We start from the raw sequence: 23219 nt of genomic DNA, 5'->3' as shown, positions 1-23219 counted from the left end.
AATGAATAAATAAAATCTTTAAAAAAATAAAAATAAAAATAAAAAAATAAAAAATGTACATACCTTAATTTAAAAATAGTTCATTGCTAAGAAATGTTAATCAGCATCTGAGTTCTTAGTGAGTCAGATTCTTTTTGCTGGTGGAGTCTTGCCAGTGTTGATGGCTGCTAACTGATCAGGGTGATGGTTGCTGAAGACTAGGTGGCCGTGGCGATTTCTTAAAATAAGACAAAGTTTGTCTCATTGATTGACTCCTTTCACGAACAATTTTTCTGTAGCATGCAAGGCTGTGTGACAGTTATTTTAGTCACAGTAGAATTTTCAGAATTGGTCAATCCTCTCAAACCCTGTCACTGCTCTGTCAACTAAGTTTATATAACATTTTAAATTCTTTGTTGTCACTTCTACATAAGTAAGTCTTCACAGCATCTTTACTAGGAGGAGATTCCACCTCAATAAAAGGTGGAATTTCTTTGCACATCCTTAAGAAGCAACTCCTCTTCTGTTCAAGTTTGACCATGAGACTGTAGTAATGCAGTCACATCCACAGGCTCTACTTCCAGTTCTCTTGCTATTTCCACACCTGCAGTTACCTCCTCCATTGAAGTCTTGAACCCCTCAGTCATCTAAGAGGGTTCTAATCAACTTCTTCAAACTGCCATTAATGTTAATACATTGACCTCTTCCCACAAATCACAATGTTCTTAATGGCTTCTAGAATGGTGAATCCTTTCCAGAAGGTGTTCAATTTACTTTGCCCAAATCTACCAGAGGAATCATTACCTATGGCATCTACAGTCTTATAAAATGTATTACTTAAGAAAACTTGAAAGTCAAAATTACTCCTTGATCTATTAGCTGCAGAGGGGATGCTGTGTAAGCAGGTATACAACAACACAAATCTCACTGTATATCTCCATCAGCTTTTGGGTGACAAGGTGTGTCATCGATCAGCAGTAATATTTTGAAAAGAATTATTTCCTGAGCAGTAGGCCCCAACAGTGGGCTTAAAACATTCAGTAAACCATGTTGCAAACAAATGTGCTGTCATCCAGGCTTTGTTGTTCCATTTTAGAGCACAGGCAGAGTAGATCTAACATAATGCTCAAGAGCTCTAGAATTTTTGGACAAGTAAATGAACACTGGTTCCACTTAAAGTCACCAGCTGAATTAGCTCCTTATAAGAGAGTCATCCTGTCCTTTGAGGCTTTGAAGACAGGCACTGACGTCTCCTTTACAGCTATGAAAGTCCTAGGTGGTATCTTCTTCCAACAGAAGGCTATTTTGTCTACATTGATATCTGTTGTTTGGGGAAGCCATCATCTTTGTTACCTTAGTTAGACCTTCTAGATAACTTGCTGTAGCTTCTACATCAGCACTTACTGCTTCACCTTGCACTTGATGTTACGGAGTTGATTTCTCTCCTTAAACCTCATGAACCAACTTCTTGTATCTTCAAACTTTTCTTCTGCAGCTTCTTCACTTTTCTCAGCCTTCACAGAACTGAAGAGAGTTTGGGTTTTACTCTGGAATAGGTTTTGGCTTACAAGACTGTGTGGTTGGTTGGATCCTTCACCCAGATTACCAAAACTTTCTCCAGATTGGCAATAAGGCTGTTTCATTTTATCTTCCTGTGTGTGTTCACTTCAGTAGTACTTTTAACCCCCTTAAACAACTTTGCCTTTACAATTGCAATTTGGCCGTTTGATGCACAATGCCTACCTTTTGGCCTATCTGGGCTTTCGACAGGCCTTCCTCACCAAGCTTAAATCATTTCTAGCTTTTGATTTAAAGTGAGAAATGTCTGACTTTCACTTAAACACTTACAGGATATCATAGGGTTATTAATTGGCCTAATTTCAATCTTGTTGAGTCTCAGGGAATACCAAGGCCCAAGGACAGGGAGAGAAATGGGGGAACGGCTGGTTGATGGAGCAGTCAGAAAACAGACATTTATCAATTACATCCACTGTTTTATATGGGTGCACATCATCATTACAATAGTAATATCAAAGCAATCAGAGATCATCATAACAAATACAATATTGAAAAAGTCTGAAATATTATGAGAATTAAGAAAATGTGTTACAGGAAGTGAGCAAAAGGTACTGGAAAAATGGCGCAAAAAGACTTGCTCAATGCAGGGTTGCCACAAATCTTCAAGCTGTACAAATTGTGTAAAAAAAGGGAGGGGCACAAAAAACAGTACCTGTGAAGCACAATAAATCAAAGTACAGTAAAACAAGGTATGCCTGTGCAAGTTTTCTCTTAGTTGAGTAACACATTAGGTATTGTAATATCAACAATAAGATGAGAACTACCTCACCTTTGAAGTTACCTCCATCTCCATCTATCCCGTACTGTAGCCCTCCTGCCACTAGAACTGAATAAGCATTTCTGCTCTTTTTCAGAGTTAACCTTTCACCTGTCTCCATTTCCATATCTTCTCTCCATCACAGGATAGTATCTGTTACTCTACTCTGTATAGGATCATTCCTACCAAAAGAGGCTCTAATAAAGCTATTGCTTGACTCCATGTCCTAATACATCTATATCTCAGTTACTCTATTCTAATTTTCCAATAAATCTCTTTTGAGGAGTAATCTAGAATCTAGAATGTTATCTCTACTTTTCTGTCTATGTTCTTCTGAATCCACACTAGTCAGGTTTTCATCCCCACCCTTCTACTAAAATAGGTTTTGTCAAAACAGACAATGACGTTCATTTTGGCTATACCTTGTAGCCAATTTTCCATCCTATTCATCCTTGACCTTACAGCAGCATTTGAAACAACTATCTCCCTCCTTCCGAAAACTCTCTTTTCTTTTTTAGTTCCCACAGCCATCTGCTTCCCTGGTTTTCTTAAACTATCTCACTGGCTGTCTCTTCTCAGTCTCCTTTATTGAATCTGCCTCCTCTTCCTTATCTCTAAATGTTGGAATACCCAAGACACCACATATTGTCTCTCATCTTCGTCTACACTCTTTCCTTAGGTAATCTTATCTAGACTTCATTTACTCTGACTTTCGCATTTGCATGTCTACCTTCATATCTGACTACTCCACTTAGGTATCTAAAAATGATTTCAAACTTACATGCCCAAAACCAAAATCATAATTTGTCTTCTTTCTACCCCACTCTTTCCTACTTTCCTAATTTCATTAAATGGCACCCCCATCTACTTACTAAATTACTCATATTGCTAATCTAAGGATCATCCTGGATTCCTTCTTAACCTCACATCCCGCACCCAAACCATCTGTGAAACCAGATGGTTTTATCTCCCAAAATACAATCCACATTAATTATTTCTTACCATTCCCATTCCTGGTCCAAGCCACCATCTTTTCTCACTTGAATTTCTGCAATAATACCTAAATGATATCCTGCTTTCATCCTTGCTTCCACAGTCAAAGAAAGCTACTTGACACAGAGATCAGACAGCACTGCTCTCCTGCTTAATACTCCTCAATGGCTTCTTAGAGCCATCAGATTCCTCAACCAGACCTGCAAACTCGTACAAGATCTAGCCCTTCTGCCTACTTCTCCATCCTTATGTCATGCCACACATCTACTTTTTCAACCCAAGTGGCCTTCCTAGGTGCTTCTGAGATGCCAAGCTTGTTGTCTTTGTACTTGCTGCACCCTTTACCTAAAGGGCCCTTAAAACAAAGGTGGCACCTTCTCTTCATCCTGTCAGCAGCATAAATGTCACCTTAAAGATGGCTCTCCTGACAATTCTATTAAAGTGAGCCCACTCAACTAAAATAAATAAATAAATAAATAAATAAATAAATGACTTAAAAAAATAAAAAAATAAAGTGAGCCCACTCTTAGTTACTATTTTCTTCATAGTCCTTGTTACTATTTTTTTAATCTTTCTTTTTTTTAATTTCTTTTTTTTTAAGGATTTTATTTATTTATTCATGAGACAAACACACACACAGAGAGAGAGAAGCAGAGACACAGGCAGAGGGAGAAGCAGGTTCCATGCAGGGAGCCCAACGTAGGACTCAATCCCGGGTCTCCAGGATCAGGCCCTAGGCCTAAGGCGGTGCTAAACTTCTGAGCCCCCCGGGCTGCCCCAGTCCTTGTTACTATTAGAAATAATCTTACGTTTATCTTTCTCTTCCTACTAAATAGAAGATGCATAAGAACAGAAATCTTATCCACCTAGTTCACCATGGTAACACCACCATTCATTAGTTTTTTATGGAATAGATGATTATTCTAAAAAGCTCTACCAAATAGAACATTAATAATTTCATTCTATAAAATTTATCTTTCTGTTTTAAAGGAAATGTTAAATTTTCCCTCTTTTAAATAACTAAGATTTACTTATTGCTGAAATTCCTAAGAAGTGAGAAAAGTTAGCATATCAAAAAGGTCTGCTCAGAGCCATTACTATAGTAAAGTTGGAATATTCTAACTCAGTTGATTTTAAATAACTGAGATGACCTAATAGGACTTCAGACAAAATAAATTTCACTTGTATTTACAACAATACTTTGTTTGACTAATATAAACTAGTCACAATATTATTAAATGAATAAAAGTATTTTTATCTTAGAAGAAAAAAGTTACCTAGATTAACAGAACACTGAAGATTTATATTCCATGTACAGTTCTCCAGCTAATTTAAGCTAATTCTCTGTGATGCAGAATGAGTCAACTAACAGTTGTTCATCTGGCTCCCTTAACTGTACCAGGATAACTAGATAAAAGCAAAAAAGAAAAACTAAAAGTCTTGCCCTATTTCAATTCCTAACAACTGTTTATTTTCTAAATATGGCCAAGAGGGCTACTATGGCAATGGTAGAACATGAGCAAATGTAACACATCATTTTTCATCCTAAAATAAACCTCTTAAAAAAATCCCAAACATTATAGGTCACACATAAAAGGTCAGGAAAAAAGATGACCATCAGCCCCCTTCAGTTCAAGAATGACTTCATCAGTTTCTTTTTTTTTTTAATTTATTCATGAGACACACACACACACACACACACACAGAGAGAGAGAGAAGCAGAGGGAGAAGCAGGCTCCATGCAGAGAGCCCGATGTGGGACTCGATCCTGGGTCTCCAGGATCCGGCCCTGGACTGAAAGTGGCGCTAAACCGCTGAGCCACCTGGGCTGCCCCAAGAATGACTTTATATCCAATTTCAAATGAATCAAAAGTAAGTCTAAGCTAGAAAGCCTACTATATATGGAACAGTATAATTGTCTGATTCATGTGACTTTAAGAAAAGTTCTTAAAAAGTTTTAAGGGAAAAAACTGTATAAAATCAAAGAACTGTTCATTTCCTGTCATTTCTCTCTGTTCAGCTTCTTTGTATAAAACAACGATGCCTGGCTTGGCTGCTGCCAGTAGAAGAGTTCACACAACAAGCAACTAGACGAGTAAAATAAAAATAAACCAAGACAAAAAGATGTAAGTAAGGATATACCTCTCCTTAAAAAAGAATATAAGTGACTGAAGATGAGACACAGGTTAAAAAAAAAGAAATTTGTTGCATTTGAAACTGCAATTGCAGGGCGCCTGAGTCACTCAGTGGTTGAGTGTCTGCCCTCAGCTCAGGTCCTGATCCATGGGTCCTGGGCTCCCTGTGAGGAGCCTGCTTATCCCTCTGCCTATGTGTCTGCCTCTCTATGTCTCTCATGAATAAATAAATAAAATCTTAAAAAAAAATAAAACTGCAATTGCTTCTCTCCTCTAAAGGAGAAAAAATTATTAGAAACTGATAAAACCAAGTCATTTTTTCTACTCTTCTACCCATGTGTTCCAGGATACTCCTAAGCATTTCTTTATTTTACCTTTATTTACACAACACCTACTTTTGCTTTAAAATCAAACTATGTTTAGATATTAAGTATAGTTTTCTAGACTCTAGGTCAAATCACAATATATGCTAGACTTAACATTTAAGACATTATCAGCTTCATTTAAACAGCATTTTGAAACACTGGGTCAAATTAAAGCATCTCAACTACAATATGCATTCCCCAAGTCTGGCCAGTCATAGGAAAACATCACAGAATATTCGTTCATACATGCATAAGGCATTTACTGAATACCTACTATGTCAGGCACCAAACTATGAATGGAGATACAAAAAATAAGATACAACAGATACCCTATCATTAAGAAACTCCAATACAAGAAGAAAAAGGTAATGTACGAGTATGACTACTAATGACAAAAAAAAAATAAAGTATGCTAAATAAAATTAATTAGAAGTCAGAGGGAATTTGGGAAGCCTTCCAGAGGAGATAATGCCTAAATGAAGTCTTTAGGTATTAGCAGAGGCTAAACACAAGTATGTGCATTTTGGGATTGTTTTTTTTTTGGCCCGGGGTAGGGGACGTTGATGATGATAGATAAGGTTAGTAAAAGGAGGCGCGCAGTTCATGACAGAAGATCCTATTTCAGTAAAAGGGAGCAGCATATGCAAAAGTAAAAACATTATGAAATAAGTGAGGCATATCATCAAACTGCAAATAGTATACAATTGTGCTAGCCAAACACAGTGGCTACTGAGCACCAAAAATGTACCTAGTCAGAATTGAGATATACTAAAGTGTAAAATATACATGGATTTTGAAAACTTAACATAAAAAAGAACACAGGGATCCCTGGTTGGCTCAGCAGTTTAGCGCTTGCCTTAGGCCCAGGGCATGATTCCATGGTCCTGGGATTGAGTCCCACATCGGGCTCCCTGCATGGAACCTGCTTCTCCCTCTGCCTATGTCTCTGCGTCTCTCTCTGTGTGTCTTTCATGAATAAATAAATAAAACCTTTTAAAAAAATGTTTTTAATTAAAATTTAAAAAAATAAAAAAGAACATAAAGTATCTTCTTAATGCTATTTTTCAATATTCATCAGGTTAAAATATTACGTTGAATGTAATGTAATGTAATATTACGTTGAATGTAACGTAATGTAATTACGTTAAATAAGATATACCATTAAAATTAATTTCACCTGTTTGTATTTTTCTCCAACTACTGAAAAAAAATGTTTTAAATTCTGTATACGGTTCACATTGTATTTCTTTTAGACAATGCTGGTTTAGAATGACTGCACTGGGCGGGGGTGGGTAATGATAAAGTAATAAATGAGACTGGATCAAGTGGAAGAGATTACTATAAGAAGGATATTTATATCATACAAAGAAGTTGGTTAGAAAAAAAGGATCTTCAGTAAAATTTAAATGATCAAATCTGACATTTACATAGATCCATCTCCTACCCAAGAATTGTAGGGCCAATAAGGCTGAGGGTAGAAAACCTCTGGTCTTGAAATCAGGTGACAAAAGATAGCGCTTTGAACTAACATTGGGTATCTACAGAGACGTAGAGTACAGAATTAAGAAACGTTTATCAAGTAAAACACTGGACTTGATGACAGGTATGTGGAATATAAGAACAGAGAAGAATCTACATAAATTCCAAAGTTCTGGGCTTACAAAATTGGGTAAATATGGTCCATTCACTAGGACAGGTTTGGTGGGGAAAGATGATGGTTTAATATCAGACACACTGAGCTTAGGATGCCTGTGAGAAATCTATGTGGAAATATCAAAAATTAGTTACATAAGTTTAGAGCTAATTGAAGAGTTCCAGGACAGAGATAAAAACTGATTGTGCATTAATAAAATATAGATACTGGAAGCCAAGACAATCAGAAGCCTGATGATGAACTCAGCCAAGAAAAGCACACCAGAGTGAAGAGAAGGCAGAAAACTAAATTATGAGGAAACAGAATAATTAAATGGTGAGCAGAGGAGGAGCATCCCACAAAATTGATCAATAATAACAGGGAGGAGAAGAACTAGGTAAGAGTGCAGCATCTTCTTTTTTCTTTGGCTGGGGGCGGAGGGAGAGGGCAGAGAGGGGCTGAACCTTAAGCAGGCTCCATGCCCAGCACAGAGCCCCATGTGGGGCACAATCTCACCACCTGAAGAACATAACCGGATCCAAAATCAAGAGTCAGAAGCTTAAGGGACTGAATCGCCTAGGCACCCCAAGAGTAGCATCTTCAAATGGACTTCTGTGTCTTACACCGTTCCATGACTACGGAACAGAAAAGATGCAACGCTGACAAAGAAAGAAAAATCTCTTTTCCAAAGTCAGCAATTACTTTTTGATATTTGAAATGATGCTTTGTTAATTCAGAAAATCAAAACAAACTTGTTATTTCCTTTTGTGCGTTTGGATAAACATACACGTCAATATGCAACAGGAGCCCAAAGTAAAATAAATAGTAATATAAAATTCAAATGTGGAACTATACTCAAAAACATATGGACTAAAACAACATGGTAAAGAATCTTCAGAACTGTACCCTTGTTTCAAAACTGCATGTAGTCTCCTCCCCCCCCAAAAAAAAGATAAATACGTAAAAACCATTTAAATGATGACTTCTGATCCCAAAGATCTATCTAATCCAAGTTCTTAAACTGAAGTTAAAGGACCAGCATAAACATATTTCTCCCCAAGTGTACTTTCCTAGGGAGAAAGGTCCAAACTTTCTTCAGATTTCCAGAGGAGGGGGATCCCTGGGTGGCGCAGAGGTTTGGTGCCTGCCTTTGGCCCAGGGCGTGATCCTGGAGACCCGGGATCGAATCCCACATTGGGCTCCCGGTGCATGGAGCCTGCTTCTCCTTCTGCCTGTGTCTCTGCCTCTCTGTCTCTCTCTGTGTGACTATCATGAATAAATAAATAAAATCTTAAAAAAAAGAAAAAAAAAAAAAAGATTTTCAGAGGAGGGTCCAAGAGGGAAAAGATTAAGAAAATCTCCAGTAATCGCACCCCATCGAATTGCTCATACAAACCAAGTTCCAGTAACAAATCCACTTTAGCAGAACCACCCTTTTTTTTTCATTTACCTAAGTATAGGTACGAACACCTCAATAAATTAATCCTCACAACGATATGTACTGTTCCCATTCCCAAATGGCAAAAATATGTATGTCCCTAGTAATATGTTACTAGCCAATAATTTGTTAGTAATTGATGTTAGTAGTTTATCCAAGGTGACAAAGCGAATGAAAGGGGTTAAAACTCACTTGAATCGGTAACCCCCCCCCCCCCAATCTTCACCACTGCTAGACACGACCCTTTAGTCCTGCCAAGGTAAAACACCGGCCTGAGCCCTCCGACTCATCTACGCCAAGAATTTTTTTTTTTTTTTTTTGCCAAACATCTTTCCTCTCATCCCACCCCCTGAAGGACGTGTAAAAATTTCACAGCCAGGACAAAAGGGCCTTTCCACCCTATAACCGTGGTCTTTAATCTCCAATTATTTATCATCCCGGAGACACCGAGAGCCTCACAGCCTCCTTCCCCTCCTTGGCTCTGTCCCTCCTTTGCCATCTTCAGTCTCCACAGGCCTCCAGGGTTTTCTAAGAATTCCCAACAGTTTCCTCTAGATCTTCCTGCAAGGAGCTCCCTTCCTCCTCTTATTCCAACAGCAACCAAAGCTTCTCCAACTCCGTGTCCTCCTAACTTCCCAGGCCCCCACCTGTAGGCCGCCCTCCCCGCCCTCCCCGCCCTCCGGGTCCTCCCGCAGCTGCCACGCGCCGCACGCACTTCCCTCGGACTTTGTTCCCTCCGCGTTCCCAAACCCTCCCTATCCCTAACCCTCCCATCCTCCCCGCGTCAACAGCGCCCCTCGCACGCCTCCCTCCGCGAAGAGCCGGCCCCCCGCTCCAGTTCCAGCCCCACTTCGCGCCCCCAATTCCCCAATCTCCACGCCCGCCCCGCCCCCGCCCCGCCCCCGCCCCCTCCTCAGCTCCGCCGAGGCGCCCCGCCTCCTTGCCTTCTCTCCGCGGACCAAACGCTCCGCTGGGCTCTCGGGGTCGAGCTGCCGAACAGTGGATTCCCGGCTGTTGCGAAGATTGCGGGGCGGGCGCCTAGGTTGCCGGGGTGCGGGAAGTTTGAACGCGGGGCCAGGGGAGGGGCGGGACCGTAGCTCCCCCGCGGCGGCGACGCGGCGGCTCCGCACCAGGGTAACGGAGACGGAGGCCCATACTGCACTGCGGCAAGGCTTTGGCCAGGGATGCCCGCCCCCCTCAAGCTCCCATTGGCCTCCGGCATTAGACGGCCATTCCCATTGGGCTCAGTGGAGCCGGAAGGCGGGACGAGAAGAACGGAGGAAGGCGGCCATTGGTGGACGGCTCCGCGGTAGCGGCGACCGAGAGCAGGGATGCGGTTCGCGCCCCGGCCCGAGCGACCGCGCGGGGGCCTCTTAGGCGGTGCTGGGCGGTCCGCGACCCGCGGCTTCCAGGGCCCGGCGTGGCTCGGGGACGGTGTGGGCGGAGGGGAGAGGGGATTGGTCGTAATGAATCGTGCACCTTGGCAAATGCGCGATTGGAAACGTTGAAAGATGTTTTGAGTCCCTTTTGGAAACGAATTGATTTTGAGTTAGAAAGATATTGTAAACAAATAGCTAGTTACTTCTCGGTCTTTGCACCGAAATTGCTTATTTCCGGGAGGAGGTGGACTTAGTGTACTAAGCTTCTTCCTCGTCGAGGTCCTGGCCTTAAATCTCGAATGCGCCGTGAGTTTGGCTTGAAAGTGATTTTTGAGGTTTCGGAACCGGTTAGAGGTGGGATGACATTTTAGATTATTTGCAGTTTTTTTTTTGTTTTTTTTTTTAAGTGAACGTCTGCGGCGCACGTCAGTAACCCATTGAGAACTGCGGTGTGGCATTTTCCCCTTTAAAAAACTGACTGCATTAGATGGCATTAATTGCAGGAGGCAGGAAAAGTAAGGAAGGTTATTTTAAGCTTTTCTCAACCTTCTGATTACCAAGAGGGCTTAACACCGCACCCCGCTTTTTCGCCATTGGTTAATTTCTTGAAAACTGGGCTTTGCCTCCATTTTGCAGAGAATCTAAACCTTGAAAGCAAATACATTGTAATCAATCTTCTCATAAATTATGGTAATTGTTTCTTGCTTGACCTCGTTTTCCCAATTTTGCACTATTTCAAAGCTTTCATTTTATCCTGTCAATATATTTTGCTTCAATAACCTACCTAAACAATACTGTAATTAAATGCAATTTTCTGTATAGAAAGTAGAAGCTAGGAATCGTCTGTTGAAGATGACTAATACCTTAAAGTGCACTTAAATAACATTTCATCAGGTTAAATCTGCTAACATTCTTCGTTAAAGTAACTCGCTGGTTATTACTGATTCCTTTAGAGTTAATATTATGTAGTTTAATAAACGCAGTGGTGGAGTACTTTTAAAGGAAATAGCTATAAAGGGTGAAGAAACACGCTGTTTTTAGATGAAAAAAAAGATCTCTCCCCGAGGAGTCAAATGAAGGTTGCTAGCCCTCAAGGACAGCTGAGAATGAAACTAACATTTATTTGCACCGACGATGTGCTAGGCAGTATAATCTCATTCCATCTTCATTTCTGATTTTAGACAGGTATTGTTACTCATTGTTATACCTGAGGAAACAGATTCAGAGAGTTGAAAGAATCTACCAGGAGATACTAAAGTAGTAAGTGGTAGGGGCAAAAATCAAGCCTAGGTCAGCTAAATTCCAGGCTTCAAATTGAATGCTTTCAATGGGTTTCACTTACAGGTTAATGGAGTTGCTAGAAAACAAGAAAGTATTTAAAAGACTAGGAGTCTCCAAAAAATTGTCTAATTGTATGTTAACACATTTTCAAGATGTTTACAATGTGCAGTTTTATTCACTCTATCTTATTTGGAGAAATGACTACTGCTCCAATATATATAGCAGTGCTATATAATAGCACCAGCGCTGCTATAGCAATAGCAGTGACTATTAAATTTATTTGACCTTGAACAAAAACCCAAAGGATTTATAAATCTCCAGGAGTAAAAACCAGCTTATTAAACTAATTTTTTAAAAAGTTACCCCAAAACATGAAATAATTTCTAAATTTGTATATGATTTTACATGGTTTTGATATAATCTTTTTTTAATAAGATTAAATTTTCTAAGATAATACTATTTGACATCTCATTCCACTATATACCGCATAGGGATTCTGCTTTTCTGAAAAAAAGAAAGTCAACAAAAGTATATTTTTATATTATGCCACTTGAAATTATATTTAACAGGAATCAGGCTTCTTATTGTTTTTAAAGATTATATTTCTGAAAGGAATTATACTAATGATCATTAAGCACTTGGGAGTTTTAGTTTTAACATTTTGGGCTTATACAATATTTTTAACATTTTGGGCTTACACAGTATTATCTCCAGATTAATTACATTGCTAGCTGAATGTTCCTTTTCTGCAAGACTTTGATTGCCTTAATGCCGTGTAATGATACAGATAATATCAATTAAAATCTTCCTAGAAGTGCTAACCAATAAAATTATTCCCATTTTCTGTATAGAAAAACTAAGAAGTTTGAACAATGTGTCAGAAGTTTCATAAAATTAATAGGTAGACTTTCCAACTATGACAATCCAGAAAGTACAATGACTACATTTTAAAAGGGGCATACTATAAATAATCATATCTTGGAAAGCACACCAGTATAATTATCCTTAAAGTTTAGTTGTCCCTTTAATACCATTCTTTAAAAAAAAAAAAAAAAAAAAAAAAAGCACTGTTAAAATTTGATATATTTTACCTAGATAGATGATAATAAAAAATTTAAAACTTTAAAATATAACTTCTGATGTCCGTATTGCAGAAAATTTTTAACTTATGAAGAAATTACAGATAGGGGCACCTGGGTGACTCAGTTGGTTCAAGTGTCTACCTTTGGCTCAGGTCACGATCTCAGGGTCTGGAATCCAGCCCCTACTATGGACTCCCTGCTTAGCAAGGGGTCTGCTTCTCCCTCTTCTCCCTCTGCCCCGCCCACTGCCACACTCTGCTGGGCCTCCTGTGTGCATGAGTGCCTTCTCAAATAAATAAATAAAATCTTTAAAAAAAAAAAAGAAATTACAGATAAATAGATTGTCAGCATATAATACTAACTTTTAAACAGTATCTAATATGCTAGGTGTTTAAAAGAAATTGAATAGCTTAGGAAAACTTAATTTAAGCCAGGTGAAAATAACAGTAAAATTGGAGACACAGACAGTGATTTGATCTTCTAGAAACAAATTTAGCCTAATTGTTATTATTTGCCTTTGCAGTACAGAAAACTGATACCCTTTGATTATTGCTTTGTTAAGGGATTTTTTTGATCCTATATTCAATTTACAAGTTAAGTATTTTGTTAGTGGAGGAAGAAAGAAAACTATTGAGATGTTTACTACCATTTTTCTCCTTTTATAATTGATGAGTAAATCATTAATAGTTTCTCAATTTTCGTGGAATTTCATGGTCCTTTACTTTTGTTTTGCATAAAAAGAGTTAAGCGAAAAGTTGGTTCAACCTACTATTTAATACATGTTTTCAGAATTCATTACTCCACAATTACATCTTTAAGTAAATTGACCTACAGATTAAATGCTATCTCCAAAGCAGTAGAAACAGCATTGAAGGAAATCATAATTCTATTTGCATTCACATTGTTAGATTTGAAAGGGAGAATGTCAATACAATTGTCTTAGTAGACAATTGCCTTTTCTCAACTAAAAGTAATCCATAGGAAATTCTGTTAAAATCAGTGACTGTATTTTTAATTTATAATAAATATGCTAGATAATTTTAATTAATATTAAATAAGTTATTAAGTTATAATTTAATTGATGTGCTAGGTAATTTTTAATTTTAATTCACAGATATGCTAGGTAAATCTATATTATTTATTGAAAAAAAAAGCATTTTTACTACTTTGGAATCCTGGCATAATAAAATAGCCAATTATTTCTCTAGTGAAAACAGGAGAATCATATAGCAAAATTGCAATGGAAAACTAAGTTAGACACTTTTTATTCATTCATTAAATACATATTGAGAACCTATTAGATTCTTTTAGAGGATACAGAGATGAAAAATAAAGTCCTTGTCTTCTAGCTGCCCACTGTGTAATGAAAAAAATTTCTCTCATCGTAGTTACTATGTAATAAGGGCTATTATAAAGGAATGCCTAGGATATTAAGGGGACTTAGAGGAGGGACTCTTAGCTCAGCCTGGCTCCAGATATGCTTCCCAGAAAAAGTACTCTTGAATTGTATTTATGTTACATAAAAGCTAACTAGAGGTAGGAGTACAGAAAAGATAGAAACAAATTGCTTTAGAGGGGCAGGACAAATCCTTGAGGAAGACATGATGGGGAAAGATCAGGGTACACTGAGAAAGGGAGCGCCAGAGATAGGACCTGAGAGGAAGCAAGGATAAATGTTTAAATGATTTTTTAAAGAAGCATATACTTAATACCAAAAACCAAGCAGTGACAAATGAGTTTTTGAATAGAGGACTAATATGATTTAATGCACATTTGAGAAAGATTGTAGCAGTGCCATTATGCAGGGTAAGACTAGAAGCAGAAAGGTCAGCTAAGAACTTCAAAACTTCAGGAAGGGGTGAGTGAGTAATAGAGGCAAGAAATGATGAGGCCTGCCTCAACTAGTATCAGTTGAGCACCTTCTGTTCCTGGCCCTGAGTTTAAAGTTTTATTAACTCCTTTTGATCCTTGCTACAACCTATTTTAATCCTTGTTACAATTCTATGATACCATGTTATTTTTATTATTTTTTTATTGCAAGTGAAGCAGGCGGGGGTGGGGGGTAATTTAGGGGCAGGGGCTGAAAGAGACTAAGTGCTTTGTCCAAGGTTATAGTTAAATAGAGAAGTAGAGATTTAAACACTTGTCTGACTCTGGGACTTGAGCTTTCAATCACCCTTTTATTTTTCAAACTGTTTTTGCAACTCATTAATGAGTGAATCATCAAATCGATCTATGGCTTATGAACATATTATATGGATATAGAGTGGGACAGAAAATATCAGTAATTTGTGTACAGGAAAGATAAATATCATTTTATGAAATTTTTGTTTCAGTTTAATATACATGTAACATGTATTTTTTTAACTATATCTCAAAAGTAAAAAACATTTGAAAATCACCACACTGCAATCATAGTAAAGAGAGAAAGAAAATTGATGTGTACCCCAAGTTACCAGACTGATTGTATGTGGGAGGGTATAGAGAAAAGAAGGAGACTAGGTTGACCCCAGATTCCTGGTAAGACACCTGGAACCCTTCACCAAGACACTGAGTACAGAATGCAAGTGTGAAGTAAAGGACAGTAATGAGTAATTTGGGGACTGTGTTTGTGACATATATGTTTCATCCAGGTGAAAATGCAGATGATGTTTCTTATATAGTTAAACACACATCTCTAACATGTGCTAATAATTTTACGCTAAGGTCAAACAGGAGAAAGAAAAGCATATATCTAAAAAATATTTAATTAACAGGGTTTTTATAGCAATTTGATTCCTATTAGGAAAGATAGGAAGAAACCCAAATATCTATCAGCATGAGCATAAATTTTTTAAATGTATATCCCTTTGTGTACAACTCAAATGAATCATAACTTCAACGAATTTTTATAACAGTAATTACGTTTCATAGTTCAGTTTAAACATAATTTCTGAAATCCTTATGAAACTTAAAAACTTAGATTGATAGTACATCAATTTAATTAATGAATAATCTTTTGATACCTGAAAAATTTCTAAGACTGAATGTTGAACAATAGTTACTAAGCATGATTTTGAGTTCTGGGTTTTCCTTTTTTTATATATACACAAGTGATTATATCTTTAGGTGATGTTAAGAAATGTGTTATTCTTTCATTCATATATGGAATTTAAAAAAATAAAACAAATGATCATAGGGGAAAAGAGACAGAGAGACAAACCAAAAAAACAGACTCAACAATGGAGGACAAAATGATGATTAGAGAGGGGAGAAAAAATGGGGAGATGGATGAAATAAGTGATGGGGATTAAGGAGTGCACTTGTGATAAGCACTGGGTGTTGTATGGAAGTGTTGAATCACTAAATTGTACTCCTGAAACTAATATTACACTGTATGTTAGCTAACTGGAATTTAAGTAAAAACTTTAAAAAAACAAAACAAAAACAAACAAAATGTGCATTCTTACAATGTAATGGTGGTCAAAATTAACTACTGAATAACATGATGAATTTCAAAAGATATGTTGAGCAAAAGAATTCTGATATTGCCACCAACAATTAGCTCAAAAACAGGCAGAGTCAATTTATACTGGTGAAAATCAGAACAGTTGACTATGGGGATAAGGTAGTGATTGACTGGAAGAGAATGAAAGAGATTTTTAGAGTGTTGTAAATGAGATATTTCTTGACTGAGGTGGGATTAAAAGAGTATTTCTTCTTTCAAAACTCCTCAAAGTGTAAACTTGAGATAGGTAGGTGTTTTTCACTGTGTTACTTCAACTTTTTAAATGTATTCATTTTTTTAAAAAGTGCATTGACTTATATAATGAAAAATCTAGAAGTAGACCTATCTCTAAATATGGTTAGATCCATACATTCAATGTCATTGAAATTGTTTTCTCTTAAAAATATATATTTTCTCTTTATCTTGCATGTACTGTCCTATGTATTGGTTTTATAGCAAACAGGCTGTAGGAAAAGCCAGGTATTCACTCTGAAGCTCCAAACTTACACTCTATTCAAGTAGCAACCCCATGGAGAAAGGAACACCTCTTTTCTGATTGGTCCAACAGAAATCCTGCTGTTCATTCTGATTGCTGATACCTGAACATAAACTAATTACTGTGGTCAAGAGGTTGCGTGGGGTAGGGGAAGTAGAAAGGGTGTGATCAAATCTCCTGAATTTTCATGTTCTTCCAGAGGAGTTGAAAGAAATGTCTCTCCAAAAACTAATTACTGTGGTCAAGAGGTTGCGTGGGGTAGGGGAAGTAGAAAGGGTATGATCAAATCTCCTGAATTTTCATGTTCTTCCAGAGGAGTCGAAAGAAATGTCTCTCCAAAGGAAAACTGGAATGTTGTTACTAGAAAAAGGAATACCAGACAAAACAAAACAAAAAAAGTCCCCAAACGTGATGATGACAGTTTTATTCAAATAGATTTGTAAACTAGTCTGGCCTACTTAACTTAAAACTCATTTAAGAAAAACCTAGGTAATTGTAAGTTCCCCAGGCTGTAAGTATAGATAATATCAACCATATACTGTCGTCTTTTGACTTCTTCTGATTCATAGTACTTCCACTGTCAAAAGACTTTCTCACAGTAATTTCTGGGAAATCCCAAAGAGTGTCTCATACTTAGAAACACACTGACCTTCACTGGTTGTCCTTGCTAGAAAAGATAGCAGGACCACTGCTGTGTCATACAATAGTCTATCCCATTTTTTTTTTCCAGAACCCAACAGTTTCCACTGGTGGCTGTCACTGATTCACTGAGTACCACCACTAAGTATGTCAGTGCCAGAGCTGAACTGGAATAATGCCAGAAGTGTGTCTATTATTTATCAAATCCTAACCTGCCTTTCTATATTTTGTTATATAGTGCTGGGGTTAGGACTCAACAAACTACATTTTCCAGAACCTTTGCTAGTTGGTTTGTCGTGAGGTTCTGCCAACAGAAGGTGTTAGGAAAAGGTTGAAAGGTAGGAGTTGGTGAGAAAGAAGTTCCTTGTTAATGCCCCTGATTCTATCAGTGATACTACAGCACCAGCAGCTGGCTCTAATCTAACATATCTTTTGCTGCTCTAAGTCCACATTTCTAAAACTATCCCCTGGGGATGTACATACCAACCCCGTGGGGCCTTTTCTCTGAGTTCCTAGGCTCTGGTGACCCCAACCCCAATAATTTTATTCCCTTAACTATACAGTTTAACTGCTTTCTACATACAAATATCTGGGTTATCTCAGTATTCCCTTTGTGATCCTTTAGACTTTCAACACCTATGTAACAATTCCCTGTATTAAATACCCTGCTCAAACCTGAACATGAAAATTCAGGAAACCTGATCATACCCTTTCTACTTCCCCTACCCCATGAAACCCCTTGGCCACAGTAATTAGTTTATGTTCGGGTATCAGCAATCAGAATGAACAGCAGGATTTCTGTTTCTCAAAAGAGAAACCTAGTGGGGTTTCTCTTTTCCTGACAGTATCCTGACTGATCTAGTGTTCTAGAACCAAGTTTTGGAGATGAAAGTAAAATGCCCCTATTCCCATATGTTACTCTCTGTCAGATGGATCCCAGTAAAGTGTTACTTGCTATGGCAGACCAAATGTTGTGGGCTTCCCCCCCAAAAAAAAAATTTATATGTTGAAATCGAGTCCCCAACGTGATGGTATTAGGAGATGGGGCTTTGGGAAGTAATGACATCATGTGAGTGAAGCCATCATGAATCTGATTAGTACCCTTATAGGAAGATGCCAAAAAGCTAGCTCTCTGCTCTCTGCCATGTAAGGATACAACAAGACAGCCATCTGCGAACCAGCAATTGGGTCCTCACCAGACAACAGATCTGCTGGCTCCCGATCTTGGACTTCCCAACCTCCAGAACTGTGAGAAATAAATTTCTGTTATTTAACCCACCCAGGCCATGTTATGGTACTTTTATTATAGCAGCCTGAACTAAGATACTTGTTATGCCCAGATGTTTTATATAAGTTAATGAAACAGTGCTTTCATTTCTCTTGCATTATGACACAAACACAGAAGGGAGCTGGCCTGGTATAGCTTTGAATAAGACACTGTGCTATCATTAGACACTACCTTCTTTGACAGCTCTTGATCAAGATAGCCATGATTAACTCTTCCCTTTGGAAAAATTCTTTTGCAGGAGGATTCTGAGGTCTATCACTTAAACTGAGATTCTCACTGTATGTAAGTAGCACCTACAATTTATATGGCTCTGCACTGAGGCTGATGAGTAGATGGGCTGAGCACATGCACAGAATATAAATAAGACTGAATGAATGCGTTCATTATCATGTTTGCAGCCTACACTATTATCTACCTCCTCTGCCACCTTCATCCCCCAAAAACCTATAAACAACAACAAAGAAAAAAACTCCACAAAACTTTTACTGCCTTCCAAGGAGTAATTAACACAATAGGTGACCAAACAAGCACTAAAATGCCTCAGAGTATGATCTTATATTTGAATAGCATTTTACATAGCACTCTCACAAAGATTTCTTCTTTTGATTTTAAAACAACCCTGAGGGCAGCCTGGGTGGCTCAGCTTTAGCGCCACCTTCAGCCCAGGGTGAGATCCCGGACACCCAGGATCGAGTTCCATGTCAGGCTTCCTGCATGGAGCCTGCTTCTCCCCCTGCTTGTGTCTCTACCTCTCTCTCTCTCTCTCTCTCTCTCTCTCTCTGTCTCTCTCTCTGTCTCTGTGTCTCATGAATAAATAAATAAAATCTTAAAAAAAAAAAAAAACCCTGAGAGGGGTGCCTGGCTGGCTCAGTCAGAAGAATGTGCAACTCTTGATCTTGGGGTAGTGAGTTCAAGCCCTATGTCGGATATAGAGATTACTTAAATAAATTTTTTTAATTTAATATAAATTTAAAAAGTAAACAACTCTGAGAAATAGGAAGGGCAGATATTTTCCACTTTTAATAGGTCTGGAAACTGACCCTGAAGGTAGATCAGATTTGCCTAATAGAAACATAACATGAGCCACATATGTAATTTTAAATTGTCTAGCAGTCACATTGTTTTAAAAAATGAAATTAAATTTACCATGTATTTTAGTTGACATAATATACCCAAAGCATCATCATTTCAACATGTAATCAATATTTTAAAATTATCAGTGAGCTATTTCATACTGCTGTTTTTACAAAGAATTTGATGATGTGTATTTTACAGTTATAACACATCTCAGTTCAGTCTGGCCACATTTCAGGTACTTCAGTAGTCACATGTGGGTTGTGACTACACTACTAGGACAACATAGGATTAAATTATTTACCCAGAGACATATAATGGGGAGTAGTGTTCCCAGGTAGTCAGCTTCTAAAAAGGGAAATAATAGTCTGGAAACCTAGAGACCTGAATTGCAGACATGACTCTGCCTGTCACTAGTTGTGGTGACATAGTATTCCTTTTCTTTAAAGCTTGTTTTATGGTTTGTTAAACAAAGCAAATGGCATTAATAGTTGTCTTTACTTCCTACCCCTCCCCTCCACCTCCAGCAGAATCCTTACTTCAAAAGAAATCTTGTATGGAAGCCCAATATTTTAAAACAGGAAGCATGGTTCCATAGGAAGCATACAAAGGGCTGCTTCTCGATCAAAGGGGGCATGGCAGTGGGGAGAGAAGGGGCCACAAGTGGGTTACAATGTGCTCAGTGCACACACCTGTTTGTGCACACACATGTACACACACAGAGGCATTTTCTGAGGGAATTCTGATGAACGCTTTGGGCATATTTGAAAATGCCTGGAGGAAGTCATGTCTAAGAGTTTTCTTATTTTAAAAAGTCTGTGATTCCATGGCTATAAATTATCTCAGGCATGGTTGACTCTTTCAACCAGTGTTTAGTTTAAGATTTTTTTTTTTTTAAGATTTTATTTATCCATTCATAGAGACACGGGGGCGGTGGGGGGCAGAGGCAAAGGCAGAGGGAGAAGCAGGCTCCATTCAGGGAGCCTGACGTGGGACTCGATCCAGGGTCCCCAGGATCAAACCCTGGGCTGCAGGCGGTGCCAAACTGCTGCACCACCGGGGCTGCCCCAGTTTAAGATTTAACCAAGAAAAAAGTCCAGTACTATCCACAGACATCATTATGTTGGTGTTTGACTTACATTTTATGTTTCATAGAATCATCAATTTTCATAAATAGAGGAGGTGTTTAAGAAAAAATATTTAAGTGGCTTTCTGATTTTTTTCCTAAGTAATGAAAGCTTCTCTTCAAACAGAACCTTACATAGAAAACTAAAATACCCTATGATAGAGTCAGGATGGGCCTGCAAAGTTGAAGTGGTTGTGAGGAAGTAGAACCCTAACAACTCAGCATCTCTTAGATGCCCTTGTCTAAAAGCAGGCTCCAAGAATCCTCTCTCAAACCATCAGGGCAAACTTATGCAGAATTTTAACAACTAGAAGTTAAGCCCAGCTCCAACCCTTTCATCTGATGGGGAAACCAAGGCCCAGGGAGGTGCTCAAAATCTTACCACAAGCTGGTGTCAGAGCTGGCACAGAACCTAGTCACTGATAGGCTAGAGCTTGCTGGCAGTGGCTCAGAAGGGCCAATTATTACATCTTCAGAAATTTTGCGAGCCAGTTGACATCACCTTGGTAACTGGAAATCAGCCATGGTGAAAATACTTACACCACAGAAATCAGCAAAGGCTACAAATCAGGGCTCTTCTCAGAGAACTGGTTGTGAAAACCTTTTGCCAGCACACTGGTAACCAGTGTGCGTGAGTCCAGGTCTTTATATGCTACACAGCAACCTGAGAACAGATACACTGCCTTTTGATAGGAAACACAATTTTAAGTTAATAAAAAAAATCTAAAAATTTAAAAATGTGTCTGTTTATAAAAAAGACTTAATATCCAAAATAACTATTTTTCCTCAATATTTACCACTTTCTATTGTCCGGCGGGCACTGGTTCCATTGTCTTTCAAGCTGTTATTTGGAGTCTTCAGTAAATGTGCGCATTGATTTTTAATATTAAGTGAGCCAGGCAGATCAAACCTTTTGAACATCAGTCAAATTAAAGCCTAAACATAAGAAGAACATAGAATAAATGATCGAAACTGCCATTGGAGTAGTGAATGATCTGATATACCTTCTATCTCCGTCCCCTCTGGTTCTATTTCTGGCTAAGAAGGTATTAAAAGGTCTGTGTAAACAACTGCAGGTCTCCAAGCTTCTCAGATGGCCTTGAGCCTCCCGTATTTAATCCTCCCAACCGAACTTCTGATTCATCGTCTTAACAATGACCCTTTCCTTCTGCCTCTCTCTCCCCTCCCTTCACTGCTTTTCTTCTGTCCTTTGTGGCACTGGCACTGCATCGCTCTCCTCCAGGGCCTGTTTGGGCATGCTTGTGATGTCAGATGCCTGCACTTCAGCTGTCCTTTTGTATCCATGGTGATGGATGAAAAATAAGCTGCTTTGCAGTGATTTGAACTTTAATCCATTCAAATGATGCATGCTTAATTACTCAGGTGATTTTTCCCACAATACTTTCGGATCACTGAAATCTTGAATTATTAAAGAATTAACACACCTTATCTTTCTTTCCTTTTTTTTTTTCTTTTAACCTTTTATGCCTTGGTAAGTTCAAATAATCTTCTTTGATCACAGCACCTGAAAATTTTTTTCATGATAATTAAGTCAATAGGAAAATAATTTTGGAAATAAGATTCCAAAAGAAAAAAGATTATAAATGATATTATTTGAAGCTCCTTCTCTCTACATGCTTATAAGGAATTTTTCTAATAAAAATTAGCTGAGTAAAGTGTGGAGGGCTTACAAAACACAAAGGAAACATGATTTAAAAACTGTAAAACATTTGTACAAAGTGGTGCTGCCCAAAATGTTGACCACTTAACACTAGTGGTACTTGAAATCACTTTAGTGGCCTATTAATGTAGTATTAAGTAACTGGCTTCAAATCTTTTTGAATTCAGGAAAGAAAACATCTCAGTCTGTTGGTAGTCCTTAGCACCTTGCTAATACTCTTAATCATGTTTTTATTTTTTATAAAAAATGAGAACTAGCTTTTTTACATGCAAATTGCATGCAATAGATTCTAGCTAAAATGTAATAACTATGTTTAAATTCTGGCAATTTTCATAGCTTCTTCCATTTATAAATAACACTGACCTTCTAGTGATGTAAAGTTCCTTTATACTAAAAAATTATTAATCAATACAAATAGCAAAAATCGTGAAATTAGTACGCCTAGGAAATTCAGTTCTCTACATTTGTACTGTAGTCACAGCCAAGATCTGCCTCTCTTTCTGGGGGAGGAGGGGAAACATGCATTTGTACACTTTTCTTAAATTAGCTATAACCTGTCTTATTTTCCTGCTTCAAAAGTCTGGACACTCAAAGGTCAGTGTATCCGGAGGTGAGTAAACCTTGGGAAAACATTAATATTATATAAAATAACTAAGATATGCAGACTCCTGAAGAGAAAAAGTAGAGGTAACCAGGAACTGGAGAGAAGAGGGAATGGAAGTTGTTGTCTAATGGAAACACAAATTTTGTTTAGGATGATGGAAATGTTCTAGAAATGGATAGTAATATACTATATAGAAATATACTT

General features: G+C 38.0%; 1 protein-coding gene and 1 long non-coding RNA gene across 10 annotated transcripts in view; one reads left to right on the top strand and one right to left on the bottom strand.

Annotated features, from left to right (window-relative positions):
- Positions 1-21706, bottom strand: part of LCA5 (lebercilin LCA5) — an 83791-nt gene extending 62085 nt beyond the window's left edge. For 3 of the 6 annotated variants that reach the window (XM_077903290.1, XM_077903286.1, XM_077903297.1), the window contains exon 1: positions 9823-10041. The gene's annotated coding sequence lies outside the window, so the exon portion shown is untranslated. Of the gene's footprint in view, positions 1-63; positions 218-9822; positions 10042-21527 lie in introns of those variants that run through there. The other 3 variants (XM_077903289.1, XM_077903293.1, XM_077903294.1) reach the window with 2 other exon arrangements.
- Positions 9794-23219, top strand: part of LOC144317222 (uncharacterized) — a 38669-nt gene continuing 25243 nt past the window's right edge. The window contains exons 1-3 of one of the 4 annotated variants that reach the window (XR_013383169.1): positions 9794-10611; positions 18341-18490; positions 18769-18812. This is a non-coding gene — a long non-coding RNA (uncharacterized LOC144317222). Of the gene's footprint in view, positions 10683-18340; positions 18491-18768; positions 18813-23219 lie in introns of all 4 variants that reach the window. The other 3 variants (XR_013383168.1, XR_013383166.1, XR_013383167.1) reach the window with 3 other exon arrangements.

The sequence above is a fragment of the Canis aureus genome, chromosome 7, assembly GCF_053574225.1.
Source record: "Canis aureus isolate CA01 chromosome 7, VMU_Caureus_v.1.0, whole genome shotgun sequence".
In the NCBI taxonomy this organism is placed as follows: Eukaryota; Metazoa; Chordata; class Mammalia; order Carnivora; family Canidae; genus Canis; species Canis aureus.
This window is presented reverse-complemented; position numbering and strand designations above follow the sequence as displayed.